This window comes from Bufo bufo, chromosome 4, assembly GCF_905171765.1.
Source record: "Bufo bufo chromosome 4, aBufBuf1.1, whole genome shotgun sequence".
Taxonomy (NCBI): domain Eukaryota; kingdom Metazoa; phylum Chordata; class Amphibia; order Anura; family Bufonidae; genus Bufo; species Bufo bufo.
This window is the reverse complement of record NC_053392.1, coordinates 419,089,171-419,113,460: the sequence shown is the minus strand read 5'-3', so window position 1 is coordinate 419,113,460 and position 24,290 is coordinate 419,089,171. Positions and strand designations below refer to the sequence as shown.

Sequence of the window (24,290 nt, the reverse complement as noted above, 5' to 3'; positions counted from 1 at the left end):
ACTGACTCCCAGAATCAGATGAGAGGTCAAACATGTGACTTCACAAGAATTTGGGATCCTTCAAAGCGTAACTACTGGCACCCGGAACATCATCACTGGAGAAACGAATGACCCAATATACAATCAGAAGGACCTTATGGATGCCCCTAAGGATCTCATCCACAATTAAGTAGATATGTACGTTCTTAAACTTTCTGTATCCCTAGGGATTATCCCTAGGTGATTAGGTCTCTCCCTGAAACCTACGTATTCTAATAATCCAACTTTCACAAAAGACTTGTTAGAAATTAGCGATGACTGTTACAAGAATTTTATTAACATCCTAATAAGAAAGCGAGAAATATTCTATAGAAGTACAGCAACGTATGTTAAGAGGGAATTGCATCTGATTTCTAAAAAAGGGAACACATACTCACACAGAGGGAACATTACTGATCCCCATTTTTGCGGAAAAAATTTGAAAAATTAAAGAGACATCCTTGACTACAGAAGCAAAAAAATTTGATCTTGGGAATGCAGACATAACTCAACTTTCACTGTTTCACTTCCAATTAGTCGAAAATCTGAAGTTGAAAATTAATCAGAAGGAAAAAGCCAAAACCCCCCTAGGTTCTTACCTAGAGTTACAAACATCCACACAAGAACCACAAACCAGCCCCGGAGAGGCAGGATCTTTTATAACAGTAGATTAGAATCCAACAGGAGACAGGAAAACACACAGTACCATAAGAATAGAGCTAGACAAGATTCGAAGTTTAACAACACTACCTCCGAAAAGGGGTTCATCAATACAGAAAACAATCCTTAAATAGATCAACCATCAAGAGTAGATTGCAATTACATTGCATCCAATAAGCACCACAAGTCACCTTTAGTATTGGGTACATCATTTACTGTATCTCACAAAAGTGAGTACATCGCTCACATTTTTGTAAATATATTATATCTTTTCATGGGATAACACTGAAGATATGACACTTTGATACAATGTAATGTAGTCAGTGTACAGCTTTTATAACAGTGTAAATTTGGTGTGCCTTCAAAATAATTCAACACACAGCCATTATTATCTAAACCACTGGAAACAAAAGTGAGTACACCCCTAAGTGAAAATGGAGAAATTATTAGCCATTTTCCCTTACCGGTGTCATATAACTCATTAGTGTTACAAGGTCTCAGGTGCGTATGGGGAGCAGGTGTGTTAAATTTGGTGTTATTGCTCTCACACTCATACTGGTCACTGGAACCTCGACATGACACCTCATGGCAAAGAACTTTTCAGAAGATCTGAAAAAAAAGAATTGTTGCTCTACATAAAGATGGCCCAGGCTATAAGAAGACTGTCAACACCCTGAAAATGAGCTGCAGCATGGTTGCAAAGACCATACAGCCGTTTAACAAGACAGGTTCCACTCAGAACAGGCCTCACTATGGTCGGTCGACCAAAGAAGTTGAGTGCACGTGCTCAGCGTCATATCCAGAGGTTGTCTTCTCAAAATAGATGCATACCATATTTTTCGCCCTATAAGACGCACTCCCCCCTGGGGGGGGGGAGTTAGTGCGTCTTATGGGGTGAATATAGGTGTAAACATGGGGTAAAAAAAAAGCATGTCCGGCGCTTGTGGCCTCTGAAGTCACTGTACTGGCGCTTGTGTTGATTTAGCGATGCGGGTGTTCGTGGCTGCGATCGGGGGCCGCTGCAGATGGTGATGCAGCGGTTAGTCAGCTCTAAAGGCTGTTCGTGGTATGGGACGGCCGGCCTCAGCAAGTGCTGGGGGGTAGGGACCGGCCGGCCCGAAGCGCTGTTATGGAAGAGGAAATGGAGCGCAGGAGCAGGAAGACGAGAGGCGGAGCAGTCATGTGTGACAGAGAAGTCTGCTCCGCCCCTTGTCTCAGTTGTCACGCTGCCTGCGCTCAGAGGTACCGGTATGCCATGTTCAATAACTCTGAATGTCAGTGAATGGACATTCAGAGGCTGCCTAGATCAGTGTTTAGCACATTTCCTTCCCCCCCACTTCACATTTAAAATGCTACTGGCTGCATGCAGAGCTGTGCCCTGCCAGAAAGACATCCCTAAGGACCCCACTGTTAATAAAGTGCCCCTCCTCCTAATAAAGTGGGCACTTTGGGGTCCTTAGGGATGTCTTTCTGGCAGGGCACAGCTCTGCATGCAGCCAATAGCATTTTAAATGTGAAGTGGGGGGAAGGAAATGTGCTTAACACCGATCTTGACAGCCCCCCTCCTAATAAAGTGCCACCCCTCCTAATAAAGTGCCCCCCTCCTAATAAAGTGCCCCCTCCTAATAAAGTGACCTCACTCCTAATAAAGTGACCCACCCATATAAAGTGACCCCCTTATTATGGAGTCATGCAGACATCCGTGGAGCACTGTCTGTGATATCCCAGCCTGCCGTCCTGCTGAGTGCACGAAGCGCATGGCGTCATTGGTTGCTATGACGCCGTGCCCTTCGTGCACTCAGCAGGACGGGATTTCACAGACCATGCTCAATGGATGTCTGCATGACGCCTTAAAGTGTCACTGGATCCACTCCTTTCCCAATAAGTACCGCATGTCAGCAGTATATCCCCCCATAAACTTGTGTCAGCAGCAGATCCCCCCATAACATTGTCATCCACTGATGTTCTCAGCTACAGTACCCCCTTAATTGTAGTGCTAACAGTTCTTCCATTACTGTATTCTATTGCAGAAAATTACGGTACCGTAGTCTCCTGCTGCATACTGTACATTTATGAGCGATGTCAAAGCAGAAAAGGCTTTCTTATAAAATTCCTTTTAAACTAGAGGTGATAAAGTATGCCAAAGAGCATGGAAACAGGGCAGCGGAGAGAAATTTTGGGCTGCCTCCAACTGAAAAGATGATTCGTGCATGGAGGAAACAAGAGGAGCGGTTGGAGAAAGCGGAGAAAAGTAAACACACTTTTCGTGGGTGTGCTGAAAAGTGGCCACAGCTAGACATAGACATGAAAGAGTGGATCACATGTCACAGGAACAACGGCTTCTCAGTATCCACAAAAATGATCATCTATGAAGCCAAACGTCTTGCTGCAGAGAAAGGCATTGACGACTTCCCTGGATCGGCATCATGGTGCTACAGATTCATGAGAAGATGTGGCCTTGCTATGCGCACCAAAACAAGAATTGCACAAAAAATGCCCAAAGAATATGAGTCCAAGATTCTTTCTTTTCATAAATTTTTGCTGGATTCAAGAAAGAAACATGGCTATGAAATAGGCCAGATTGGGAACATAGATGAAGTCCCGTTAACCTTCGATGTTCCATCGAATAGGACCGTCGATGTGAGAGGGGCAAAAACCATAACTGTGAAGTCCTCAGGACACGAGAAAACGCATTACACGGTTGTCTTGTCACCAATGCTGTTTTTTAAAAGGAAGACCATGCCAAAAGAGGTGATCCCACGAGGAGTGATTGTCCATGTTCACGACAAAGGGTGGATGGACGAAAATGGCATGAAAGTATGGATCGAAAATGTGTGGTCCAAACGCACTGGAGGACTTCTGAAGAAACCTGCCCTACTAGTGCTTGACCAGTTTAGGGCACATATCACCGAAACCACAAAAACAAGATTTAAGGAAGTGAACAACCATCTAGCGGTAATTCCTGGGGGGCTTACCAGCCAGCTACAACCTCTAGACGTTTCCATTAATAAGCCGTTTAAAGTGTTCATAAGGGGGGAATGAAACAAGTGGATGGCAGCTGGGAACCATGACCTGACTCCCACTGGACGGATGAAGAGGCCCACCATCACCCAAGTCTGTGAGTGGGTGAAAACATCATGGCAGACAGTCAACGATGAAATCGTCGTCAGATCCTTTAAAAAGTGTGGCATTAGCAATGCCTTGGATGGCACTGAGGACAATATGCGGTACGACGAATCTGAAGGCAGCGATACTAGTCATACTGAGCCATAGAGTGCGATTAACCTGGACACTAGTGATGAGGAGTTTTGGGGGTTCCCTGATGAATAGAGGAGTACTGTACCTGGACATTTAGGTCAATAATGATGGTTATTAATGCTGCTGGTTACTACTGTTAATGTTTACAGTGTTAAAATCTAGGTCTGTTATTTTATTAAAAGTTTTGACACACCTTTTGTCCCAAATCCCCCCCCCCCCCCTATTTTCACCCTCTAAAACCAAGTGCGTCTTATGGGCCGGTGCGTCTTATAGGGCGAAAAATACGGTAAATGCTGCCAGCATTGCTGCAGAGTTTAAAGGGGTGGGGTCATTCTGTTGGTGCTTAGACCATACGTCGCACACTTCCTCAAATTGGTCTGCAGGGCTGTCATCCTTCCGCCTCTTCTAAAGATGATGCACAAGAAAGCACACAAACAGTTTGCTGAAGACAGACAGACTAACTTACTTTATGGAACTGTGTCCTGTGGTCTGATGAAACCAAGATAAACTTATTTGGTTTAGATAGTGTCAAACGTGTGTGATGGCAACCAGGTGAGGAGTGCAAAGACAAATGTGTCTTACTTACAGTCAAGCGTGTTGGTGGGCGTGTCATAGTTTGGGGCTGCATGAGTGCTGCCGGCTGTGGGGAGCTACAATTCATTGAGGGAGCAATAAATGCCAACATGTACTGTGACATACTGAAGCAGAGCATGACCCTCTCCCTTCGGAAACTGGGCCACAGGGCAGTATTTCAACATGATAACGACCCCAAATACACCTTCAAGATGACCACTGCCTTGCCAATGAAGCTGAGAATAAAGGTTCTGGAATGGCCAAGCATGTCTCCAGACCTAAACCCTATTGAGCATCTGTGGGGTATCCTCAAACCGAAGGTGGAGGAGCGCAAGGTCTGTAACATCCATCAGCTCTGTCATGTCGTCATGGAGGAGTAGAAGAGGATTCAGGTGCCAATCTGTGAAGCTCTATTGAACTCCATGCCCAAGAGAGTTATGGCAGTGCTGGAAAATAATGGTGGCAACACAAAATATTGACACTTTGGGGACAATCTGGTCATTTTCTCTTAGGGGTGTACTCACTTTTGTTGCCAGTGGTTTAGACATTATTGGCTGTGTGTTGAGTTATTTTGAGGGCACACCAAATTTACACTGTTATACAAGCTGTACACAGACTACTTTGCATTGTATCAAAGTGTAAAATCTTCACTGTTATCCAATGAAAAGATATAATACAATATTTCCTAAAATGTATAGGGTGTACTCACTTTTGTGAGATACTGTCCCTTAACTGATAAGGATAAGAATCAACTTTCTAGAGATCATAATAATTCTGCATATTTCACACCCAAATCCAATAACAAGGTATCTACAGGATTCACTAAGAATAAAGACACCTGCCCACAGATCACAAGATCATCTGTTATTACAAACCGGATTCCAAAAAAGTTGGGACACTATACAAATCGTGAATAAAAACTGAATGCAATGATGTGGAGGTGCCAACTTCTAATATTTTATTCAGAATAGAACATAAATCACGGAACAAAAGTTTAAACTGAGAAAATGTACCATTTTAAGCTAAAAATATGTTGAATCAGAATTTCATGGTGTCAACAAATCCCCAAAAAGTTGGGACAAGGCCATTTTCACCACTGTGTGGCATCTCCACTTCTTCTTACAACACTCAACAGACGTCTGGGGACCGAGGAGACCAGTTTCTCAAGTTTAGAAATAGGAATGCTCTCCCATTCTTGTCTAATACAGGCCTCTAACTGTTCAATCGTCTTGGGCCTTCTTTGTTGCACCTTCCTCTTTATGATGCGCCAAATGTTCTCTATAGGTGAAAGATCTGGACTGCAGACTGGCCATTTCAGTACCCGGATCCTTCTCCTACGCAGCCATGATGTGGTGATTGATGCAGAATGTGGTCTGGCATTATCTTGTTGAAAAATGCAGGGTCTTCTCTGAAAGAGATGACGTCTGGATGGGAGCATATGTTGTTCTAGAACCTGAATATATTTTTCTGCATTGATGGTGCCTTTCCAGACATGCAAGCTGCCCATGCCACACGCACTCATGCAACCCCATACCATCAGAGATGCAGGCTTCTGAACTGAGCGTTGATAACAACTTGGGTTGTCCTTGTCCTCTTTGGTCCGGATGACATGGCGTCCCAGATTTCCAAAAAGAACTTCGAATCGTGACTCGTCTGACCACAGAACAGTCTTCCATTTTGCCACACTCCATTTTAAATGATCCCTGGCCCAGTGAAAACGCCTGAGCTTGTGGATCTTGCTTAGAAATGGCTTCTTCTTTGCACTGTAGAGTTTCAGCTGGCAACGGCGGATGGCACGGTGGATTGTGTTCACTGACAATGGTTTCTGGAAGTATTCCTGAGCCCATTCTGTGATTTCCTTTACAGTAGCATTCCTGTTTGTGGTGCAGTGTCGTTTAAGGGCCCGGAGATCACGGGCATCCAGTATGGTTTTACGGCCTTGACCCTTACGCACAGAGATTGTTCCAGATTCTCTGAATCTTCGGATGATGTTATGCACAGTTGATGATGATAGATGCAAAGTCTTTGCAATTTTTCGCTGGGTAACACCTTTCTGATATTGCTCCACTATCTTTCTGCGCAACATTGTGGGAATTGGTGATCCTCTACCCATCTTGGCTTCTGAGAGACACTGCCACTCTGAGAAGCTCTTTTTATACCCAATCATGTTGCCAATTGACCTAATTAGTGTTAATTGGTCTTCCAGCTCTTCGTTATGCTCAAATTTACTTTTTCCAGCCTCTTATTGCTACTTGTCCCAACTTTTTGGGGATTTGTTGACACCGTGAATATTGGAATCAACGTATTTTTCCTTTAAAATGATACATTTACTCGGATTAAACGTTTGATCTGTCATCTACGTTCTATTACAAATAAAATATTGACATTTGCCATCTCCACATCATTGCATTCAGTTTTTATTCACAATTTGTTTAGTGTCCCAACTTTTTTGGAATCCGGTTTGTATTAAATCCAAACAGAATATGAATGTAACACAAAACTCCATTCATACAGACTCCATTCTGAATTAATCTACCTATTCAGTGTCCACATCAAGTCCAGAACCTTTTTAGTCTTACCTGCCAATATCACCGGAAGTCCTTTTTTAGAACAACTTTCCCCCACAGTGGGACTCAGAGACAAAACTCATACAATTCCCCCTCCTTCTCACAGACCAACCCTATCGAGTATACAATTTCCAAGTCCAGTAGTGATGGAACACAATTCTCCGAGTCCCACCATTTCCAGAAACCCTCAATCGCTGAAAATTACTCACTTTTACACTCCACTCACCCAATACACGGAAAAGACCAAATTTAGACCTAGAGGATGCATAGGAGGTAGACGTAAAAGCACCTTCAAACAAAAACTCAAACCAAAAGCAAATAATAAGGGATGAAGATCTAATTTCAGAAATGAAAATTGACATCCACAATAAATCTAAGCGAAAAAGGTATTTTAAATTTTTCCAAACACGTTTGGGAGACCAACGAAGTGGAACTTTTAAGTAAAGAAAAGGCCTCTCGTTTTGCCCTACTACAGGACCCAAACTATCTGAATTATTTGTGGATCTTAACCAGTTTATAAGAAAACTCACATTAAGGCGTAATTTCATCTTGAAAGACTCTATGCAAAGAATTACCACAAAAGAATCCCCTAGTGGAAAGACCCCAATAACTCAAACTCATACTAGCCTTGTAGAGAGCACAGAAACATCAGAAAATATAAAAACCATTCCATCTAATCTGAAGAACAAATCCAACTTTTATCCTTTGGAAAGCAGGGGATCCCACATAGAGAGTTTTTATAATATGGTAATTAAAAGTTTTCATGAAAGTTTCAATGATAATACTTCAACTGATCGTGTGAGTAATAATAATCTCACTATGGGTCAACGCAAAGCACTGAAAAACCTAACAAGAAATAAGGAGATAGTGATCAAAAGCGGCGACAAAGGTGGGAAGTGGTAGTGATGGATTACAGCTGTTATCTAAAGGAATCGGATAGAATCCTATCAGACAAAAACTACTACGGTCCCCTCTGTGAAGATCCCACAAATGTTTTTAAAAAATCACTCTTTGACCTGATCAATTCAAATTCAAAGGGGGTCATTGATAAAGAAAGATTTTTTGAAAATTCCTCACCCGTCATTTTCCAAGTTCTATTTTTTACTTAAAATACATAAATCTATACAAAACCCACTCGGTAGACCCATTATATCTGGGATTAACTCAATTACTGTACTTCTAATTTATCTTCATACGTAGACAGTATGCTACAAAGATATGTCCCACATCTACCCTCGTATTTGAGGGATACATGCCATCTTATCAACAACTTAGAATTCTATCCTGAGAAGCGACCCCGATATCACCCCCCTTACAAAAAGAATTTTAGAATCCTTTAGTTTTATGCTAAATCATAATAATTTTACTTTTCACGACACATTTTACTTACAAAAGAAAATTACAGCGATGGGGACGAAATTTGCACCATCTTATGCAAACCTTTTTATTTGGACTTTTGAGAATGAAGTAGGTCTACTGCAACACCCCAATATCCTTTTTTATCGTAGATACATAGATGACTTGATTTTGATCTGGAACGGGGAGTTGGAAGATTTACGTTTATTTGTAGAAAATCTTAACGATAATATCTGGAACCTTACCTTTACCCTAGAACAAAGACAAAAAGAGGCCATCTGTGAGGAATATGGATTGTCTTGTGAGGATTATGGATTATCATTTACTGGCAGCCCTGATTTTCATCTGATTCACCTTTTTGTCAGTCCACATGCAAATAGGCTCTCACTCCATTACCTCTGCCATCTGACAAGCAGATGGTTGAAATCCACAGGGGGTCCAAGCTCAAAGGATGCCCCAGATGGATAGACTCGCACCTCTTCCAGCAGCTAGGACCCAGGCCAAGGTAACAGGAAGGATCTCTCAGTATGGGGTCCCAAACCATCCCCAGTTCAATCAGATTAGCAGACATATTGGGGCCGGCGAGTTATAAGGAATTATGAATCGTCCATCCATCCAAGGCATAATTCGGTTATATTTTTGCAATCCTGGGGCAAAGCCAAACATCCACGTAGTCCTGGCTTGAGACTAGGATGCCCGGGAGGGGAGATATACTTATCTCCCCTGTAACGGACCATTTCAGCAGACAAGGGGTTAAAATCCGTTTAGGCGATATGCCCCTTTCTGAGAGACAGGCACAGCTACTGCAGAACACCAAACTCCCGACTGGATACAAATTAGCACTCCAAACTGGAACCTCACGAATAGCTGCTATCAGACGAACAGGAATCAGCTTACACTCCTGGCAATCAGTCTCTAACAGCATACAGTGGATCCCCCCAATAACGAGACAAGGCTCCGTGTTGAGGGTCAAGCAGTGGTCTGAGGTGCTGGCACACCCAGGCTGGTTTTTATTACAGTTGTTGCAAATACAGGTCCGCGCACAGGGTTTTGAAATACAACCCATCAATATGTTACAACACATACAATGTAAGTACAGCAACCAATCGTTCACGCCCCTAGGGGACCAGAAGGGAGACTGCGACACAGGACAGATATGTAGCAATTCAGGATACACAGAGACAATACATCCCCACAATGCATCATGGTTTCCTCCGCCCTGGAGACACCCGAGGAGTAATCCAATTATCTCTCAAGACAAAGGGAAATCACCAATACACATGTGGGGACAACAGAACAGAAATCACCATTTAAACATACAATGTCACAACCCTTTTCAATACACAGACATTTAACATCCCAAAATGGCACGAATTAGACCAGGAGTTCAAGTTAGTTCAAGTCCTTTCTGAACAAATGAGGCCTGGCTGATGAGAGGGCCCATAATCCTGGGGCAAGAGGCCAGTAGCCAGGCCCCTCCAAAACCCAGTGGCGAGGTTGGTTTCGCCACATCCCCACAGAAACCAAATACTGGTACCATGCTTGGACTCTAGTTGTAGCCGGAACCCAGGCGGATCAATTGGGCCCGGAACCATCTTCCTGCGATATTCTGGTCTGGGGCTATGAGCCCTAAGGGGTTTTATGGGTCATTTGCTGCCAGCACCAGAGAAGGAGGGGTGGACCCTTCCCAGGGGCGGGGAGAGGAGTGGCCAGCAATAGGTCATAAACCCATGCAAGCCAGCGGGCGGGGTCTGTCCTGAAGGGGGTCACATCCTGCCAATGTGTTTGGAGAGACCAGGAACCAGTTGACCTCACTGCCCCCACGTGAATGCAGCCAAGGACTATTCCACCCTTATGACTCAAAGGAACTTTCATCTACTCGGTAACTGACTTTTACTCTGCTTAACGCTGTTGTACCCATAGAACCTGTATCTGTAACCTCAGACCACTGTGTATATTCTCTGTGTATATTGTGTTATATCTAGTATGCCCTTACGGCGATTAAATATATCATTTAATCTTGTGCTGTCTTGTATCTCGATCACGAATCCCCACATCCGTGTTTTGGCCTAGTTATAAGCTACCGCGAGTTGGTTTCTCACCCTATATAATCCAGTTAGCGGACCGGGCTTATATCAAACGAGAAGCTGGTGGCAGATTATCCGAGGTGAGACAGCGCTGTTTTCACTGCAGCCGTGAAAAGGCTCTCTCAGCTTGTTGCCTCTCTGTGCCAGCGTGGACAGGAGGTATATGTGTAAACTGTACCAAGCTGACCGTACCTGCTCCTCTGGAGGGCGTAACGTCATGTTTTTGGTAACCCATGACCATACTGCATCTCGTGAGCTCGACGTAGGCGACGTCAAGCGGGCACGAGGTGTGGTATTCGTAACACCATTTTTCTAGACCTACACTTGAGTATTGAACATAACTGTCACGGATGGTGTACAGGAAACAAGACAATGCAATATAATCAATGACTCACTGGATCCACAACTAAGGAACAAAAGGGAGAGCCCTGCATGGACCTGACAGACTCTCCCTGACTGCTCAGCCTATGCGAACACCCCAAAGGTGAATGGTCGCATATCCACGTACCTCGACTATCTAACACCTGAAGACCCTACAATAGTGAGGGGACACGACCACCGGCTCCCTACACAGACACGGAGGGAGACAGGGTCACCTGGATCCAGCAAACAGAAAATCACAAATACATATACAGCACTTATCTTGCAGACGACTGGGAACTGGGAACTAGGAACAGCATGCACACACACTCCAGGAAGTTGTATAAGCCGCACACTACTGCATTATGGGGAGGAATTTAAAGGGAAGCAATCAGTCCAACTGCATGACAGCTGAGATAGGCTAACGAGATGAGGAACTGAAACCAAAACAAGGAAAACTCAAGGAGGAGGTTCTGAACGGTTTCTGTCAGAGCTTCTCAGCTGTCTGGTTGTGACAGTACCCCTCCCTCTACGAGTGGACTCCGGACACTCAGAGCCCACCTTCTCAGGATGGGACCTATGGAAAGCCCTGATGAGACGAGTGGCCTTAATGTCCGTCACTGGGACCCACATCCTCTCCTCAGGACCATAACCTTCCCAATGAACGAGGTACTGGAGAGAACCGCGGACAAGACGAGAATCCACAATCCTAGAGACCTGAAATTCAAGATTCCCATCAACCATAATCGGAGGAGGAGGCAAAGGCGAGGGTACAATGGGTTGAACATAAGGTTTCAATAAGGACTTATGAAAAACATTATGGATCTTCCAAGTCTGAGGAAGATCAAGACGGTAGGCAACAGGATTGATGACAGACAGGATCTTGTAAGGCCCAATAAACCTAGGACCCAACTTCCAGGAGGGAACCTTCAATTTGATATTCTTGGTAGACAACCACACCAGATCACCAACATTCAGGTCCGGACCAGGCACACGTCTCTTATCTGCCACACGCTTATATCTCTCACTCATGCTCTTAGATTATCCTGAATCTTTTGCCAAATAGATGACAAAGACGAGGAGAATCTGTCCTCATCAGGTAAACCAGAAGACCCCTCTCCCGAGAAAGTCCAAAACTGCGGATGAAACCCATATGCACCAAAAAATGGTGACTTATCAGAGGACTCCTGACGACGGTTATTTAAAGCAAACTCAGCAAGGGACAAAAAAGAACACCAATCCTCCTGATTCTCCGCCACAAAACAACGCAGATATGTCTCCAGATTCTGATTGACGCGCTCTGTCTGGCCATTCGACTGCGGGTGGAAAGCAGAAGAGAATGACAACCGAACCCCCAAGCGAGAACAGAAAGCCTTCCAGAATCTGGAAACAAACTGCGTGCCCCTATCAGAGACTATGTCTGAAGGAATACCATGCAATTTGACAATGTGGTCAATAAATGCCTGCGCCAGCGTCTTAGCATTGGGCAAACCAGGAAAAGGGATGAAATGCACCATTTTGCTAAAACGGTCCACCACCACCAGAATCACAGTCTTGCCCGAGGAACGAGGCAGGTCCGTTATAAAGTCCATGGACAGATGTGTCCAAGGACGGGAAGGAATGGGTAAGGGAAGGAGAGGACCTGATGGCTGTGAATGAGGGACTTTGGCACGAGCGCAAGTCTCGCAGGCTCCCACAAAACCCTCAACCGACTTACGAAGCGCAGGCCACCAGAATCTCCGAGCGATGAGATCCAGTGTGGCTCTTGCCCCCGGGTGCCCAGCAAGGACCGTATCGTGGTGTTCCTTAAAAATCTTGTGTCTCAAAGCAAGAGGCACAAACAACCTCCCAGGAGGACAAAGATCAGGAGCCTCTGACTGGGCTGCCTGCATCTCTGCCTCCAATTCAGGAAAAAGAGCAGAGACCACCACACCTTCAGCCAAAATGGGACCCGGGTCTTCAAAATTCCCACCTCCCGGAAAACAACGTGACAGGGCATCTGCCTTCACATTCTTAACCCCAGGGCGGAACGTGACAACAAAATTAAACCTTGAAAAGAACAAAGACCATCTGGCCTGTCTCGGGTTCAGACGCTTGGCTGACTCCAAGTAGGCCAGATTTTTATGGTCAGTAAACACGGTAATAGGGTGTCTGGCTCCCTCTAGCCAATGGCGCCATTCCTCAAAAGCCAACTTGATGGCCAACAATTCCCTATCTCCCACATCATAATTTCTCTCTGCGGAGGAGAGTTTCTTCGAGAAAAAGGCACACGGTTGCCATTTGGCAGGAGAGGAACCCTGAGACAAGACCGCACCCACCCCTACCTCAGAAGCATCAACCTCAACTATGAAGGGTAAAGAAATATCAGGTTGTACCAGGATGGGAGCGGAAGCAAAACTCTCCTTGATATTAGAAAAGGCCTTACGCGCCTCTACCGACCAGGAAGAAAAATCTACCCCCTTTCTGGTCATATCAGTGAGTGGTTTAACAACAGAGGAATAATTCAAAATAAACTTCTTGTAATAATTGGCAAAGCCCAAAAAACGCATCAGCGCCTTCTGATTCTCAGGAAGCGCCCACTCAAGCACAGCGCGGACCTTCTCGGGGTCCATGCGAAAACCAGAAGCGGAGAGAAGAAACCCCAGAAATTGAATCTCTGGAACCGCAAACACACATTTTTCCAGTTTCGCGTATAATTTATTCTCCCGCAGGATGAGCAAGACCTGACGTAGGTGTTCCTTATGAGTTTTGAAATCAGGAGAAAAAATCAAAATGTCATCCAAATACACTAATACAAATTTTCCCATTAAATGATAAAAAATGCTGTTCACAAAATGCTGAAAAACAGCTGGGGCATTCATCAAACCAAAAGGCATAACCAAATTCTCAAAATGGCCCTCAGGGGTATTAAAGGCCGTCTTCCATTCGTCTCCTTCTCTGACCCTGACCAGGTTGTATGCCCCTCTTAGATCTAATTTGGAAAAGACTTTAGCCCCAACAACCTGGTTAAACAGGTCCGGGATCAGAGGAAGCGGATAACGGTCACGAATAGTGATACTGTTCAGCTCCCTGAAATCCAGACAAGGTCTTAAAGAACTATCTTTTTTCTTAACAAAGAAAAAACCAGCGGCAACAGGTGACTTCGAGGGTCGTATGTGTCCTTTTCTCAGACTCTCAGAGATATAAGCACGCATAGCGACCCTCTCAGGTTGGGAAAGATTGTATAAACGAGATTTAGGCAGCTTGGCACCTGGGATGAGATTAATAGGGCAATCGTACTCCCTGTGCGGGGGCAAATCCTAAACTCCACTCTCAGAGAAGACATCCGAAAATTCATCTGAAACAGATGTCGTGAGGCAATTCTCTCTGCAAAAGTCACTCCAACCATTTATTTGCCTCGCTTGCCAATCAATGGTGGGGTTATGTTTAGTGAGCCGAGGTAGCCCCAACACTAGAGGAGTAGGCAAACCGCTAAGGACGAAACATGACACATCCTCAACATGAGCATCACTCACAATTAAACGGATATTGTGAACTATGCCCTTTAATGATTTCTGAGAAAGTGGAGCGAAATCAATAGCAAAAACAGGAATATCCTTTCCCAAAGTGCATACCTGGAAACCATAAGTTATTGCAAATTGATTATCAATGAGATTGACAGCTTCTTCACTATCCACAAAAATCTCACAAAAAATGCTCTTGCTTTCTAGCGCCACCCTAGCAGGCAGGACAAAACGGGAACTACAAGCAAACGGAAAACCTTCAATTTCCGCCTCAACCCTGCCAATAGTAACAGACGGAACATTTTTAAAAGATTTTTTCCTTTTTTGCTTCTTTATTACTCCCAGAAAACTGCCTGTATCTCCTAGAGGGACAAACATTTGCCAAATGATTTATACCTCCACAACAAAAACAAACCCTCCCATGCGAGCTGAATCTTCTATTGTCAGAGGCAATCAACCCCAGCTGCATGGGCTCCTGCTCAGAAGGGGCTGACAGCAACTGAGACCCCTGCGCACAGAATGAGACCGCTGCACTGTCCCGGGACTGAGTATGACAGGAAGGAGAGATCTCTCCTCTCTCTCTAAGACGCCTATCAATACGAACGGCCTGAGACATAGCAGAGTCCAAGGAGATAGGCCTCTCATGAAAGGAAAATGCATCTTTTAATCCCTCTGAAAGACCATGGCAAAATTGACTTCGGAGTGCAGCATCATTTTAACCAGTATCAGCTGCCCATCTCAGAAATTCTGAGCAGTATATCTCTGCGGATTGTTTACCCTGGCATAACAGACGTAGTCTAGACTAAGCCAGAGCAATACGATCCGGATCATCATATATCTGACCCAGGGCTAAAAAGAATTCATCCACTGAACGGAGGGGCCATGCCCCCTCGGCAGCGAAAAGGCCCAGGACTGAGCGTTACCCCTGAGCAGCGATATAATGATCCCCACCCTCCGTTCCTCATCACCAGAGGAATGGGGAAGAAGGCGAAAATGGAGTTTGCAAGCCTCTCTAAAACGCACAAAATTCTCACTAACCTCGGAGAACGTATCCGGGAGCGAGATCTTAGGATCAGAACAAATTCCATAAACGCAAGCTGAACCGGTCACTTGAAACTGAGAAAAAGTCTTACGGAGATCAGCTACCTCCAATAAAAGACCCTGTAAGCGTTCAGCCAAAAGTGAAACCGGATCCATGCTTGAGACGGTTTTGGCGGCTTATAATGTCACGGATGGTGTACAGGAAACAAGACAATGCAATATAATCAATGACTCACTGGATCCACAACTAAGGAACAAAAGGGAGAGCCCTGCATGGACCTGACAGACTCTCCCTGACTGCTCAGCCTATGCGAACACCCCAAAGGTGAATGGTCGCATATCCACGTACCTCGACTATCTAACACCTGAAGACCCTACAATAGTGAGGGGACACGACCACCGGCTCCCTACACAGACACGGAGGGAGACAGGGTCACCTGGATCCAGCAAACAGAAAATCACAAATACATATACAGCACTTATCTTGCAGACGACTGGGAACTGGGAACTAGGAACAGCATGCACACACACTCCAGGAAGTTGTATAAGCCGCACACTACTGCATTATGGGGAGGAATTTAAAGGGAAGCAATCAGTCCAACTGCATGACAGCTGAGATAGGCTAACGAGAGGAGGAACTGAAACCAAAACAAGGAAAACTCAAGGAGGAGGTTCTGAACGGTTTCTGTCAGAGCTTCTCAGCTGTCTGGTTGTGACAATAACCAAATATGTACAAAAACACACTTCAAAAATGTCGATGCGAACAGCTATCTAGACTACAAAAGTTGTCACCATCAAAAATAGAAAAAGAACATTCCATATAGTCAGATTAGAATTAGAAGGAATTGAAGAGGATTAGAATGAATTGCTCAGATAACCAAGTAATGAAAGATCAGATCAAAACTCTGAGCGCTATGTTTAGAGATAATTAGTTAAAGATTCAACCAAAAAAAATTTCACTGTGAGTCAGAAAGAGAGCCTTTTTTTTTTTGTTATTTACAACATTCATCTGACAGGTTATATCATGTGGTAATTTTATAGAGCAGGTTGTCACGGACGCGGCGATACCTAATATGTATACAATTTTTTTTATTTATGTAAGTTTTACACAATGATTTCATTTTTAAAACAAAAAAGACTTACATTACTCTTACCGGTAATCATTTTTTCCCTTTAGCCTCCACAACGGCAGTAAACATGGAGATTATCCCGCCTTCTCAGGGACAGGAAAACAGCTTTGTGGACCAGCCCATATAAGGCCCCCTCCCTCTTACCTCTCCAGTTAGTAACCTAGTACTCAGAGATAAATGCAAGGAAGGTTTAATAAAGAACAAAAGTAACAAATATCAGAGCCAGTCTGCTCTAACTTAGAAGAACATATATATTTCATCAATAGAATATACACATATAAGTATGAATACGTATTAAATAATGTATATCTATATATAGTAGATTTTTTTATTTTTTTTGGGGGGGGGGAATTCCTCCTGCCATTGTGGAGGCTAAAGGGGAAAAACGATTACCGGTAAGAGTAATGTAAGTCTTTTCCCTACGCCTCCACAACGGCAGTAAACATGGAGGAAGTAACATAGGATAATAGCCTAGGGTGGGACAACTGCAGATAGGACCCTCCGCCCAAAGGCTAAATCCCTATTTGCAGAAACATCTAACTTGTAATGTCTAAAAAATATACATGGATTGGACCATGTGGCTGCACGGCAGATGTCCTCTAAGGAAGCTGAAGCACCCTCGGCCCAGGATGTGGCTAGGGCCCTGGTAGAGTGAGCTTTGAGAAACGGTGGAGGAGGAACACCCTCTGTCTGGTAGGCTAGATAGATACAGGACTGGATCCATCTTGATATTGAAGTCTTGCTGGCAGCTTTTCCCTTCAACATGCCCAGGTATTGAATCAGAAGTTGATTAGTCTTCCTAATCTCCTTAGTGGCTTCCAGGTATTGGAGGACACATCTCCTGACGTCCAGGTTATGAAAAAGTCTCTCTTTTTCGTTCTTTGCCTGAGAACAAAAGGAGGGAAGGATAATTTCCTGTTGGCAGTGAAATTTAGAGACTACTTTTGGGAGGAATTCAGGAGCATGTTTTAGCGTGATCCTGTCGTCTGAAACGGAGAGGTATGGAGGCAGGATAGAAAAGGCTTGTATTTCGCCTACTCTTCTGGCCGTAGTGATGGCTAGCAGGAATGATGTCTTAAGAGTAAGAATTCTTAAGGGTATATCTGTAATTGGCTCAAATGGAGGGTACATAAGCTTGGACAGTACCAAGTTTAAGTCCCAGGGAGGCACTATGGATCTTAACCTAGGGCGAATCCTGATGGCTGCCTTAAAAAACCTTTTTATTATTTCCATGTTAGCCAGTTTACAGTCCATAAACACACTCAAGGCTGCTATCTGAACCTTCAAAGTACTTACTGCGAGGCCTTTATCCAACCCTGCTTGGAGAAAGTCCAGTATGAGGGACATCTGAGGTTCTCCTGATGGGTCGTATTTATCCTCCCCGAAGAGTAGAAAGGATTTCCAGGCTCTCAGATATATTTTCGAGGTGACCGGTTTCCTACTAAGAAGTAAGGTGGAGATCACTTTCCTAGAGAAACCTTTGTTCCTCAGGATGTTTCTTTCAGCCTCCAGGCCGTCAGACGAAGTTAGGTGACTTGAGGATGAGAAACCGGACCCTGAAGTAGAAGGTCTGGGCGAGGGGGGAGGATCCAGAATTCTTCTCCTGCCAAAATCTTCAGAATCGGAAACCATGATCTGCGGGGCCAAAATGGAGTGATCAGGATGATTCATACTCTTTCTTCCAAAATCTTTGCTATGACCCACTGTATGAGGGAGAATGGTGGGAATGCATATAACAGGATTGGCGGCCAGGGTACCGAGAGCGCATCCACCTTTAAGGGTTGATCTTCTACCGCCAGAGAGTAGAAATTCGGAACCTGTCTGTTTTTTCTCCTGGCGAACAGGTCGATCTTCGGCGTTCCCCACCTGGAACAGATCTGCTTGAATACCTGAGGGTTTAGCATCCACTCTCCTGCGTTTAGCTGGTCCCGGCTGAGGAAGTCCGCCACCTGATTCTCTTTTCCTCTCACATGTGCTGCTGAAAGGGACTGAATATTCTTTTCTGCCCAACTGAAGATCTTTCTCACCACCAGGGCTAGCGATAGGCTTCTTGTGCCGCCCTGTTTGTTCAGGTATGCCACTGTTGTAGAGTTGTCCGACAAGATCTTTACATTCCTCTGCAGGAGGGAGGGTGCAAATGTTTTCAGGGCTTCCCAAACCGCGGAAAATTCTCTCTTGTTGGAGGAGGCTTTTTGCAGAACGAGACCCCACTGGCCTTGAGCTAGTTTCCCTTCCATGTGGGCTCCCCATCCTTGTTGGCTGGCGTCTGTAGTAATAACTACCTGATCCGATGGTCTCCAGGGTACTCCTTTCAAAAGATTTTTCCGATCTGCCCACCAATTCAAGGATGTCTTTACTGCCTGAGGGATTTTTACCTTCTTGTTTAAGGATGTCTGTTTTTTGTCCCAGGTTATTAAGAGAAATGATTCGAGGGTCCTTGAGTGGAACTGTGCCCATCTTACTGAAGGGATAGTGGATGTCATCAGACCCAGGATGACCATCATCTCTCTGAAAGAGACCAAGCGTTGTTTCTGAAATCTTCTCACTGTCGTGATCAGGAAATCTTGTTTCTGTAGAGGAAGAAAAGAGATCATTTTCTCCGAGTCCTACAGTACTCCTAGAAAGTTTATCTGGGATGAGGGTATGAGACAGGATTTTTCCGTATTGATTATCCACCCCAGGTTGGTAAGTGTGGTCCGGATTGTCTGGAGCTGCAGGAGTAACCGATAGGATGATGGGGCTGCTATTAGGAAATCGTCTAGGTACAGAAAAAATAGAATTTCCTTTAGGTGAAAGAACTTGGATACTTCTGTTATGACCTTTGTGAAAAGCCTTGAGGCTGAGCTGAGACCAAACGGAAGTACCCGGAACTGGAAGTGGCACAGCTCTCCCTTGAACCATGTCGCCAGTCTCAGAAATTTCTGATCCTCCTTTCTGATGGGTATATGGTAGTAGGCATCTGCCAAATCTAATGTTATCATGGCGCCGCTTTTTGGGATCAGGCTGATGAGTGTTTTTATGGTTTCCATCTTGAACTTTTTGTATATGATGTATTTGTTTAACATCTTTAGGTTTATTATTAATCTGAACGATCCGTTTGGTTTCTTTATCAAGAAGATCGGGGAGTAAAACCCTTTCCCCTGTTCCTGCTTTGGGACTGGGATGATGGCCCCTTTCTCCAGCAGAAGTCTCAACTGATGATCCATAGTTAGTTGGCTTATCTCCCCCGGACGAGGGTTCTCCATATATCTGTCTGGTGGGCAGGTTTTTAACTCTAGACTGTACCCGTTCTTTATGACTGACAGAACCCATGGAGAGGCCTGGATATCTACCCAGGCAGGATAGAATTGGGACAGTCTTCCTCCCACTACGCTTTTGGCGTCATTGAGTAGAGGTGCGGGCCGATTTGTCAGGGTTAAACAGGAACCCTCTGCCTTTACCCCTATTGGACTGCCAGGCTGGTCTAGTGTCCTTTCTTTTTTGGTCCGGCCTACCTCGCTTCTGGGACCGAAAGGACCGCCTTTGTTGAAAAAATTTTGTTTCTGTAGGAAAGCCCTTTTTTCTATCTGAAGCTTTCTCTAGAATGTCGTCCAAGGCCGTACCGAACACCCTATCTCCCTCACATGGCAAAGTGCACAGCTTGTTTTTGGAGGCTGTGTCACCGGACCAGGTGCGTAACCATACTGCTCTTCTAGCAGAGTTAGAGAGGGCAGCAGATCTGGCTGAAAGCTTCACTATGTCTGCTGACGCGTCTGCCATAAAATTAGCGGCTTGTTTTAGCATAGGTATAGAAGCTAGGATGTCTTCTCGTGGAGTGCCTGACTCTAGATGTTCCTCCAACTGTCCTAACCAAAGGCCCAGGGTTCTTGCCGTATAAGTTGCAGAGATCCCTGGTCTTTGAGTGGCCATAGAGGATTCCCACATCTTTTTAAGGAGGCTTTCACATCTTTTGTCCATTGGATCTTTAAGAAGGCCGAGGTCTTCAAATGGAAGGGCAGTTTTTTTGGAGATTCTTGCTACTGGGGCATCTACTTTAGGGGTCTTATCCCAGGCCACAGAATCTTCTTCCGCGAAAGGGTATTTTCTCTTTAACCACTTAGAGGCGGATTGTTTTTTCTCAGGGTCTCTCCATTCTGAGTGTATTAATGCTCGGATGTTAGGGTGGACGGGAAAAACTCTTTTTTTCCTGTCCCCTAATCCAGCAAACAATTGGTCCTGTACTGAAAGGGGTTCTCTCGGCTCTTCCAGGTTTATTGTAGCCCTAATAGTTTTCAGTAGGGAATCCGTCTCCTCAACTGAACAGAGAGGTTTACCGCCTGCTTGATCTGAAATATCAGAGTCAGACCCAGAGGAAATTTCACCTTCGTCCAGGTCAGAGTCCTGCACATTAGAGACTATGGCTCCTGAGGTAGATGGTCTGGGCGGTAATGTAGATAACTTAGCTTCTACAGCTGCACCCACTTCTTCTCTGATTATGGTCTTCAGACTTTCAATTAAGGATGGGGTCTCCTCTGACACAACCTTGTCACAACACTTTTGGCACAATGATTTCTTGTATGTACCAGACAGTGATTTCTTGCACATTACGCATTTTTTCTTCAAAGGTGGATCCTTTTTTGAGGATTCTTTACCCTGAGAGACACAAAATTGGAGAGGAAAATTTTATCCTTAGTCTCTAAAAAGAGAAGGGTAGAGAACCACCACCAAGGAGACCCCCATACAGCATAAGGCACCCTGTTATTTAGTAATGGGAGGAGGCTTACCGGGCTAGAGGGCCTGGAGGTATCTGTGGGCCGCCTGGGCGAATCGTCAGCTTGCTGGGACATCTTTCTCAGGAGAAGAGCGCAGGAGTCGCATCTGAACGCCGGCAGCCGCGCTCTTTTACTTCCTGGATCCCACTGATGACGACATTATGCTCCGCCCCCCCCTCGCGTCACGCGCCGGCCTCCGACGTCAATAGAATCCAACTGCCGGCGCGCACGCATAGGGGAAGATGTGGGCCGGTCCGCACTGGACGCGGGTCCAAAAGCCCGGGGTGGCCAGCAACTCTGGGCTTAAACCACAGGGAAGGAGGAACTTTTATAGAGTTCCACGACCCTATCCCCTGCCTCAGCCCTCCGGCCAGAGCCGGGATAACAAACCGAAAAGGCTGGGCGCGTGACTGATCCATCCGGCAAGTCCTGACCTTCTGAGGGACAGGAAAACAACTGGAGAGGTAAGAGGGAGGGGGCCTGATATGGGCTGGTCCACAAAGCTGTTTTCCTGTCCCTGAGAAGGCGGGATAATCTCCATGTTTACTGCCGTTGTGGAGGCGTAGGGAAAAAATGTTTTAGTGTCTCCATAGTCTAAGAGCCATAGTTTTTTCAGTTTTTGGACGATTATCTTAAGTAGGGTCTCATTTTTTGCGGGATGAGATGATGGTTTGATTGGCACTATTTTGGGGTGCATATGAGTTTTTGATTGCTTGCTATTACACTTTTTGTAAAGTAAGATGACAAAAAATGGCTTTTTTTACACCGTTTTTATTTTTATTTTTTTAAGGTGGTCATCTGAGGGGTTAGGTCATGTGATATTTTTATAGAGCCGGTCGATACGGACGTGGCGATACCTAATATGTTAAAAAAATCATGTTTTAGTGTTTCCATAGTCTAAGAGGATAGTTTTTTCAGTTTTTGGGCGATTATCTTGGGCAGGGTATGATTTTTGATTGGTATTATTTTGGCGTACATGCGACTTTTTTGATCACTTTTATTACTTTTTTTGGGAAGTAAGGTGGGCAAAATTTCAATTTCCTAATAGTTTTTATTCTTTTATTTTTATGGCGTTCACCATGCGGGGAAAGTAACATGACCGTTTTATAGATCAGGTCGTTATGGACGCGGCGATACCAAACATGTGTAGGGAATTTTATTTTTTTCATTTTTAATCAGTGATAAATGTGTTTCTTGATTTTTACTTTTTTTTACTTTTTTTTTACCCAGACCCACTTGGTTCTTGAAGATCCAGTGGGTCTGATGTCTGTCTAATACAGTACAGTACACTATATAGTGTTTTGAACTGTATTTTACTTACACTTTTTCTGAACAGATCTCTGCCTTTAGCACAGATCTGTTCACCACCATGGACAGCAGGATGCCTGAGAAGGCGTCCTGTTGCCATGGGAACCTTCCCCGTCTGCTCGGTAGTGGTCAGAACTTTGCAGACGGGGAAGGGTAAGCAGGGGAGCTGTCTGGGGGCTGTCTGGGGGCTCTCTCCCTCTCCATCGGGGGGCTGCAAAGGCACAGCAGCCCCTCGATGGGAGAGGGAGGGAGCTCCCTCTTACTGTTAACTTTTTCCATACAGTGGTCCGTACGGACCGCAGTATGGAAAGGGTTAAACGGCGGACATCTGCACAGATGTAAGCCGTTTATACCAGGGTGTTAGCAATGTGCTGATACCCTGGTATACCCACTGAACACCAACAAATTTTCAAGAGGAGGCAGGCGGGGGATTGCGATCCCGCCTGCCGCACCGCCCGCTTCCCGCAGCGTCCCCACCGCCCACAACTCCCCCCCTGCACCACCCGCCGGCAAAAAATCATGCAGGGGTGCAGGGGGGGTGCAAAATCTTTATTTTAGGGACACTAAAGTTTCTGATCCCCGCGGTCAGGGACCGCGGGGATCAGAAACTACAGAAAGCGCAGAAAACCGCAGGTCTGAATTGACCTGTGGTTTGCAGCGATCGCCGATACGGGGGGGTCACGTGACCCCCCCTGGCGTTGTGACAGGATGCCGGCTGAATGATTTCAGCCGGCATCCCGTTCCGATTACACTCCTGGCAATCAGTCTCTTGGTTGCTGTACTTACATAAGGTGGCAGTTTTGTTGGGAATATTTTTAGGGTACATATAATTTTTGGTTGCTCTATATTACATGTTTGTGAGGCAAGGTTACCAAAAATAGAAATCCTGAAATTTCATCTCCATTTGCCATAAACTGTTGAGGAACACATAAAGGGTTAATAAAGTTTGTAAAATCAGTTTAGAATAACTTGAGGGGTGTAACATAGAAACATAGAATGTGTCGGCAGATAAGAACCATTTGGCCCATCTAGTCTGCCCAATATACTGAATACTATGGATAGCCCCCGGCCCTATCTTATATGAAGGATGGCCTTATGCCTATCCCATGCATGCTTAAACCCCTTCACTGTATTTGCAGCTACCACTTCTGCAGGAAGGCTATTCCATGCATCCACTACTCTCTCAGTAAAGTAATACTTTCTTATATTACTTTTAAACCTTTGCCCCTCTAATTTAAAACTGTGTCCTCTTGTGGTAGTTTTTCTTCTTTTAAATATGCTCTCTTCCTTTACCGAGTTGATTCCCTTTATGTATTTAAAAGTTTCTATCATATCCCTTCTGTCTCTTCTTTCTTCCAAGCTATACATATTAAGGTCCTTTAACCTTTCCTGGTAAGTTTTATCCTGCAATCCATGTACTAGTTTAGTAGCTCTTCTCTGAACTCTCTCTAGAGTATCTATATCCTTCTGGAGATATGGCCTCCAGTACTGCGCACAATACTCCAAGTGAGGTCTCACCAGTGTTCTGTACAGCGGCATAAGCACTTCACTCTTTCTACTGCTTATACCTCTCCCTATACATCCAAGCATTCTGCTGGCATTTCATGCTGCTCTATTACATTGTCTTCCCACCTTTAAGTCTTCTGAAATAATTACTCCTAAATCCCTTTCCTCAGAT

General features: G+C 44.8%; 1 protein-coding gene across 1 annotated transcript in view; it reads right to left on the bottom strand.

The window, feature by feature from the left end:
- The window catches only part of QPCT (glutaminyl-peptide cyclotransferase), a 624,483-nt gene that overhangs the window by 36,161 nt on the left and 564,032 nt on the right, over positions 1–24,290 (bottom strand). The gene's annotated exons all lie outside the window — the stretch shown is intronic.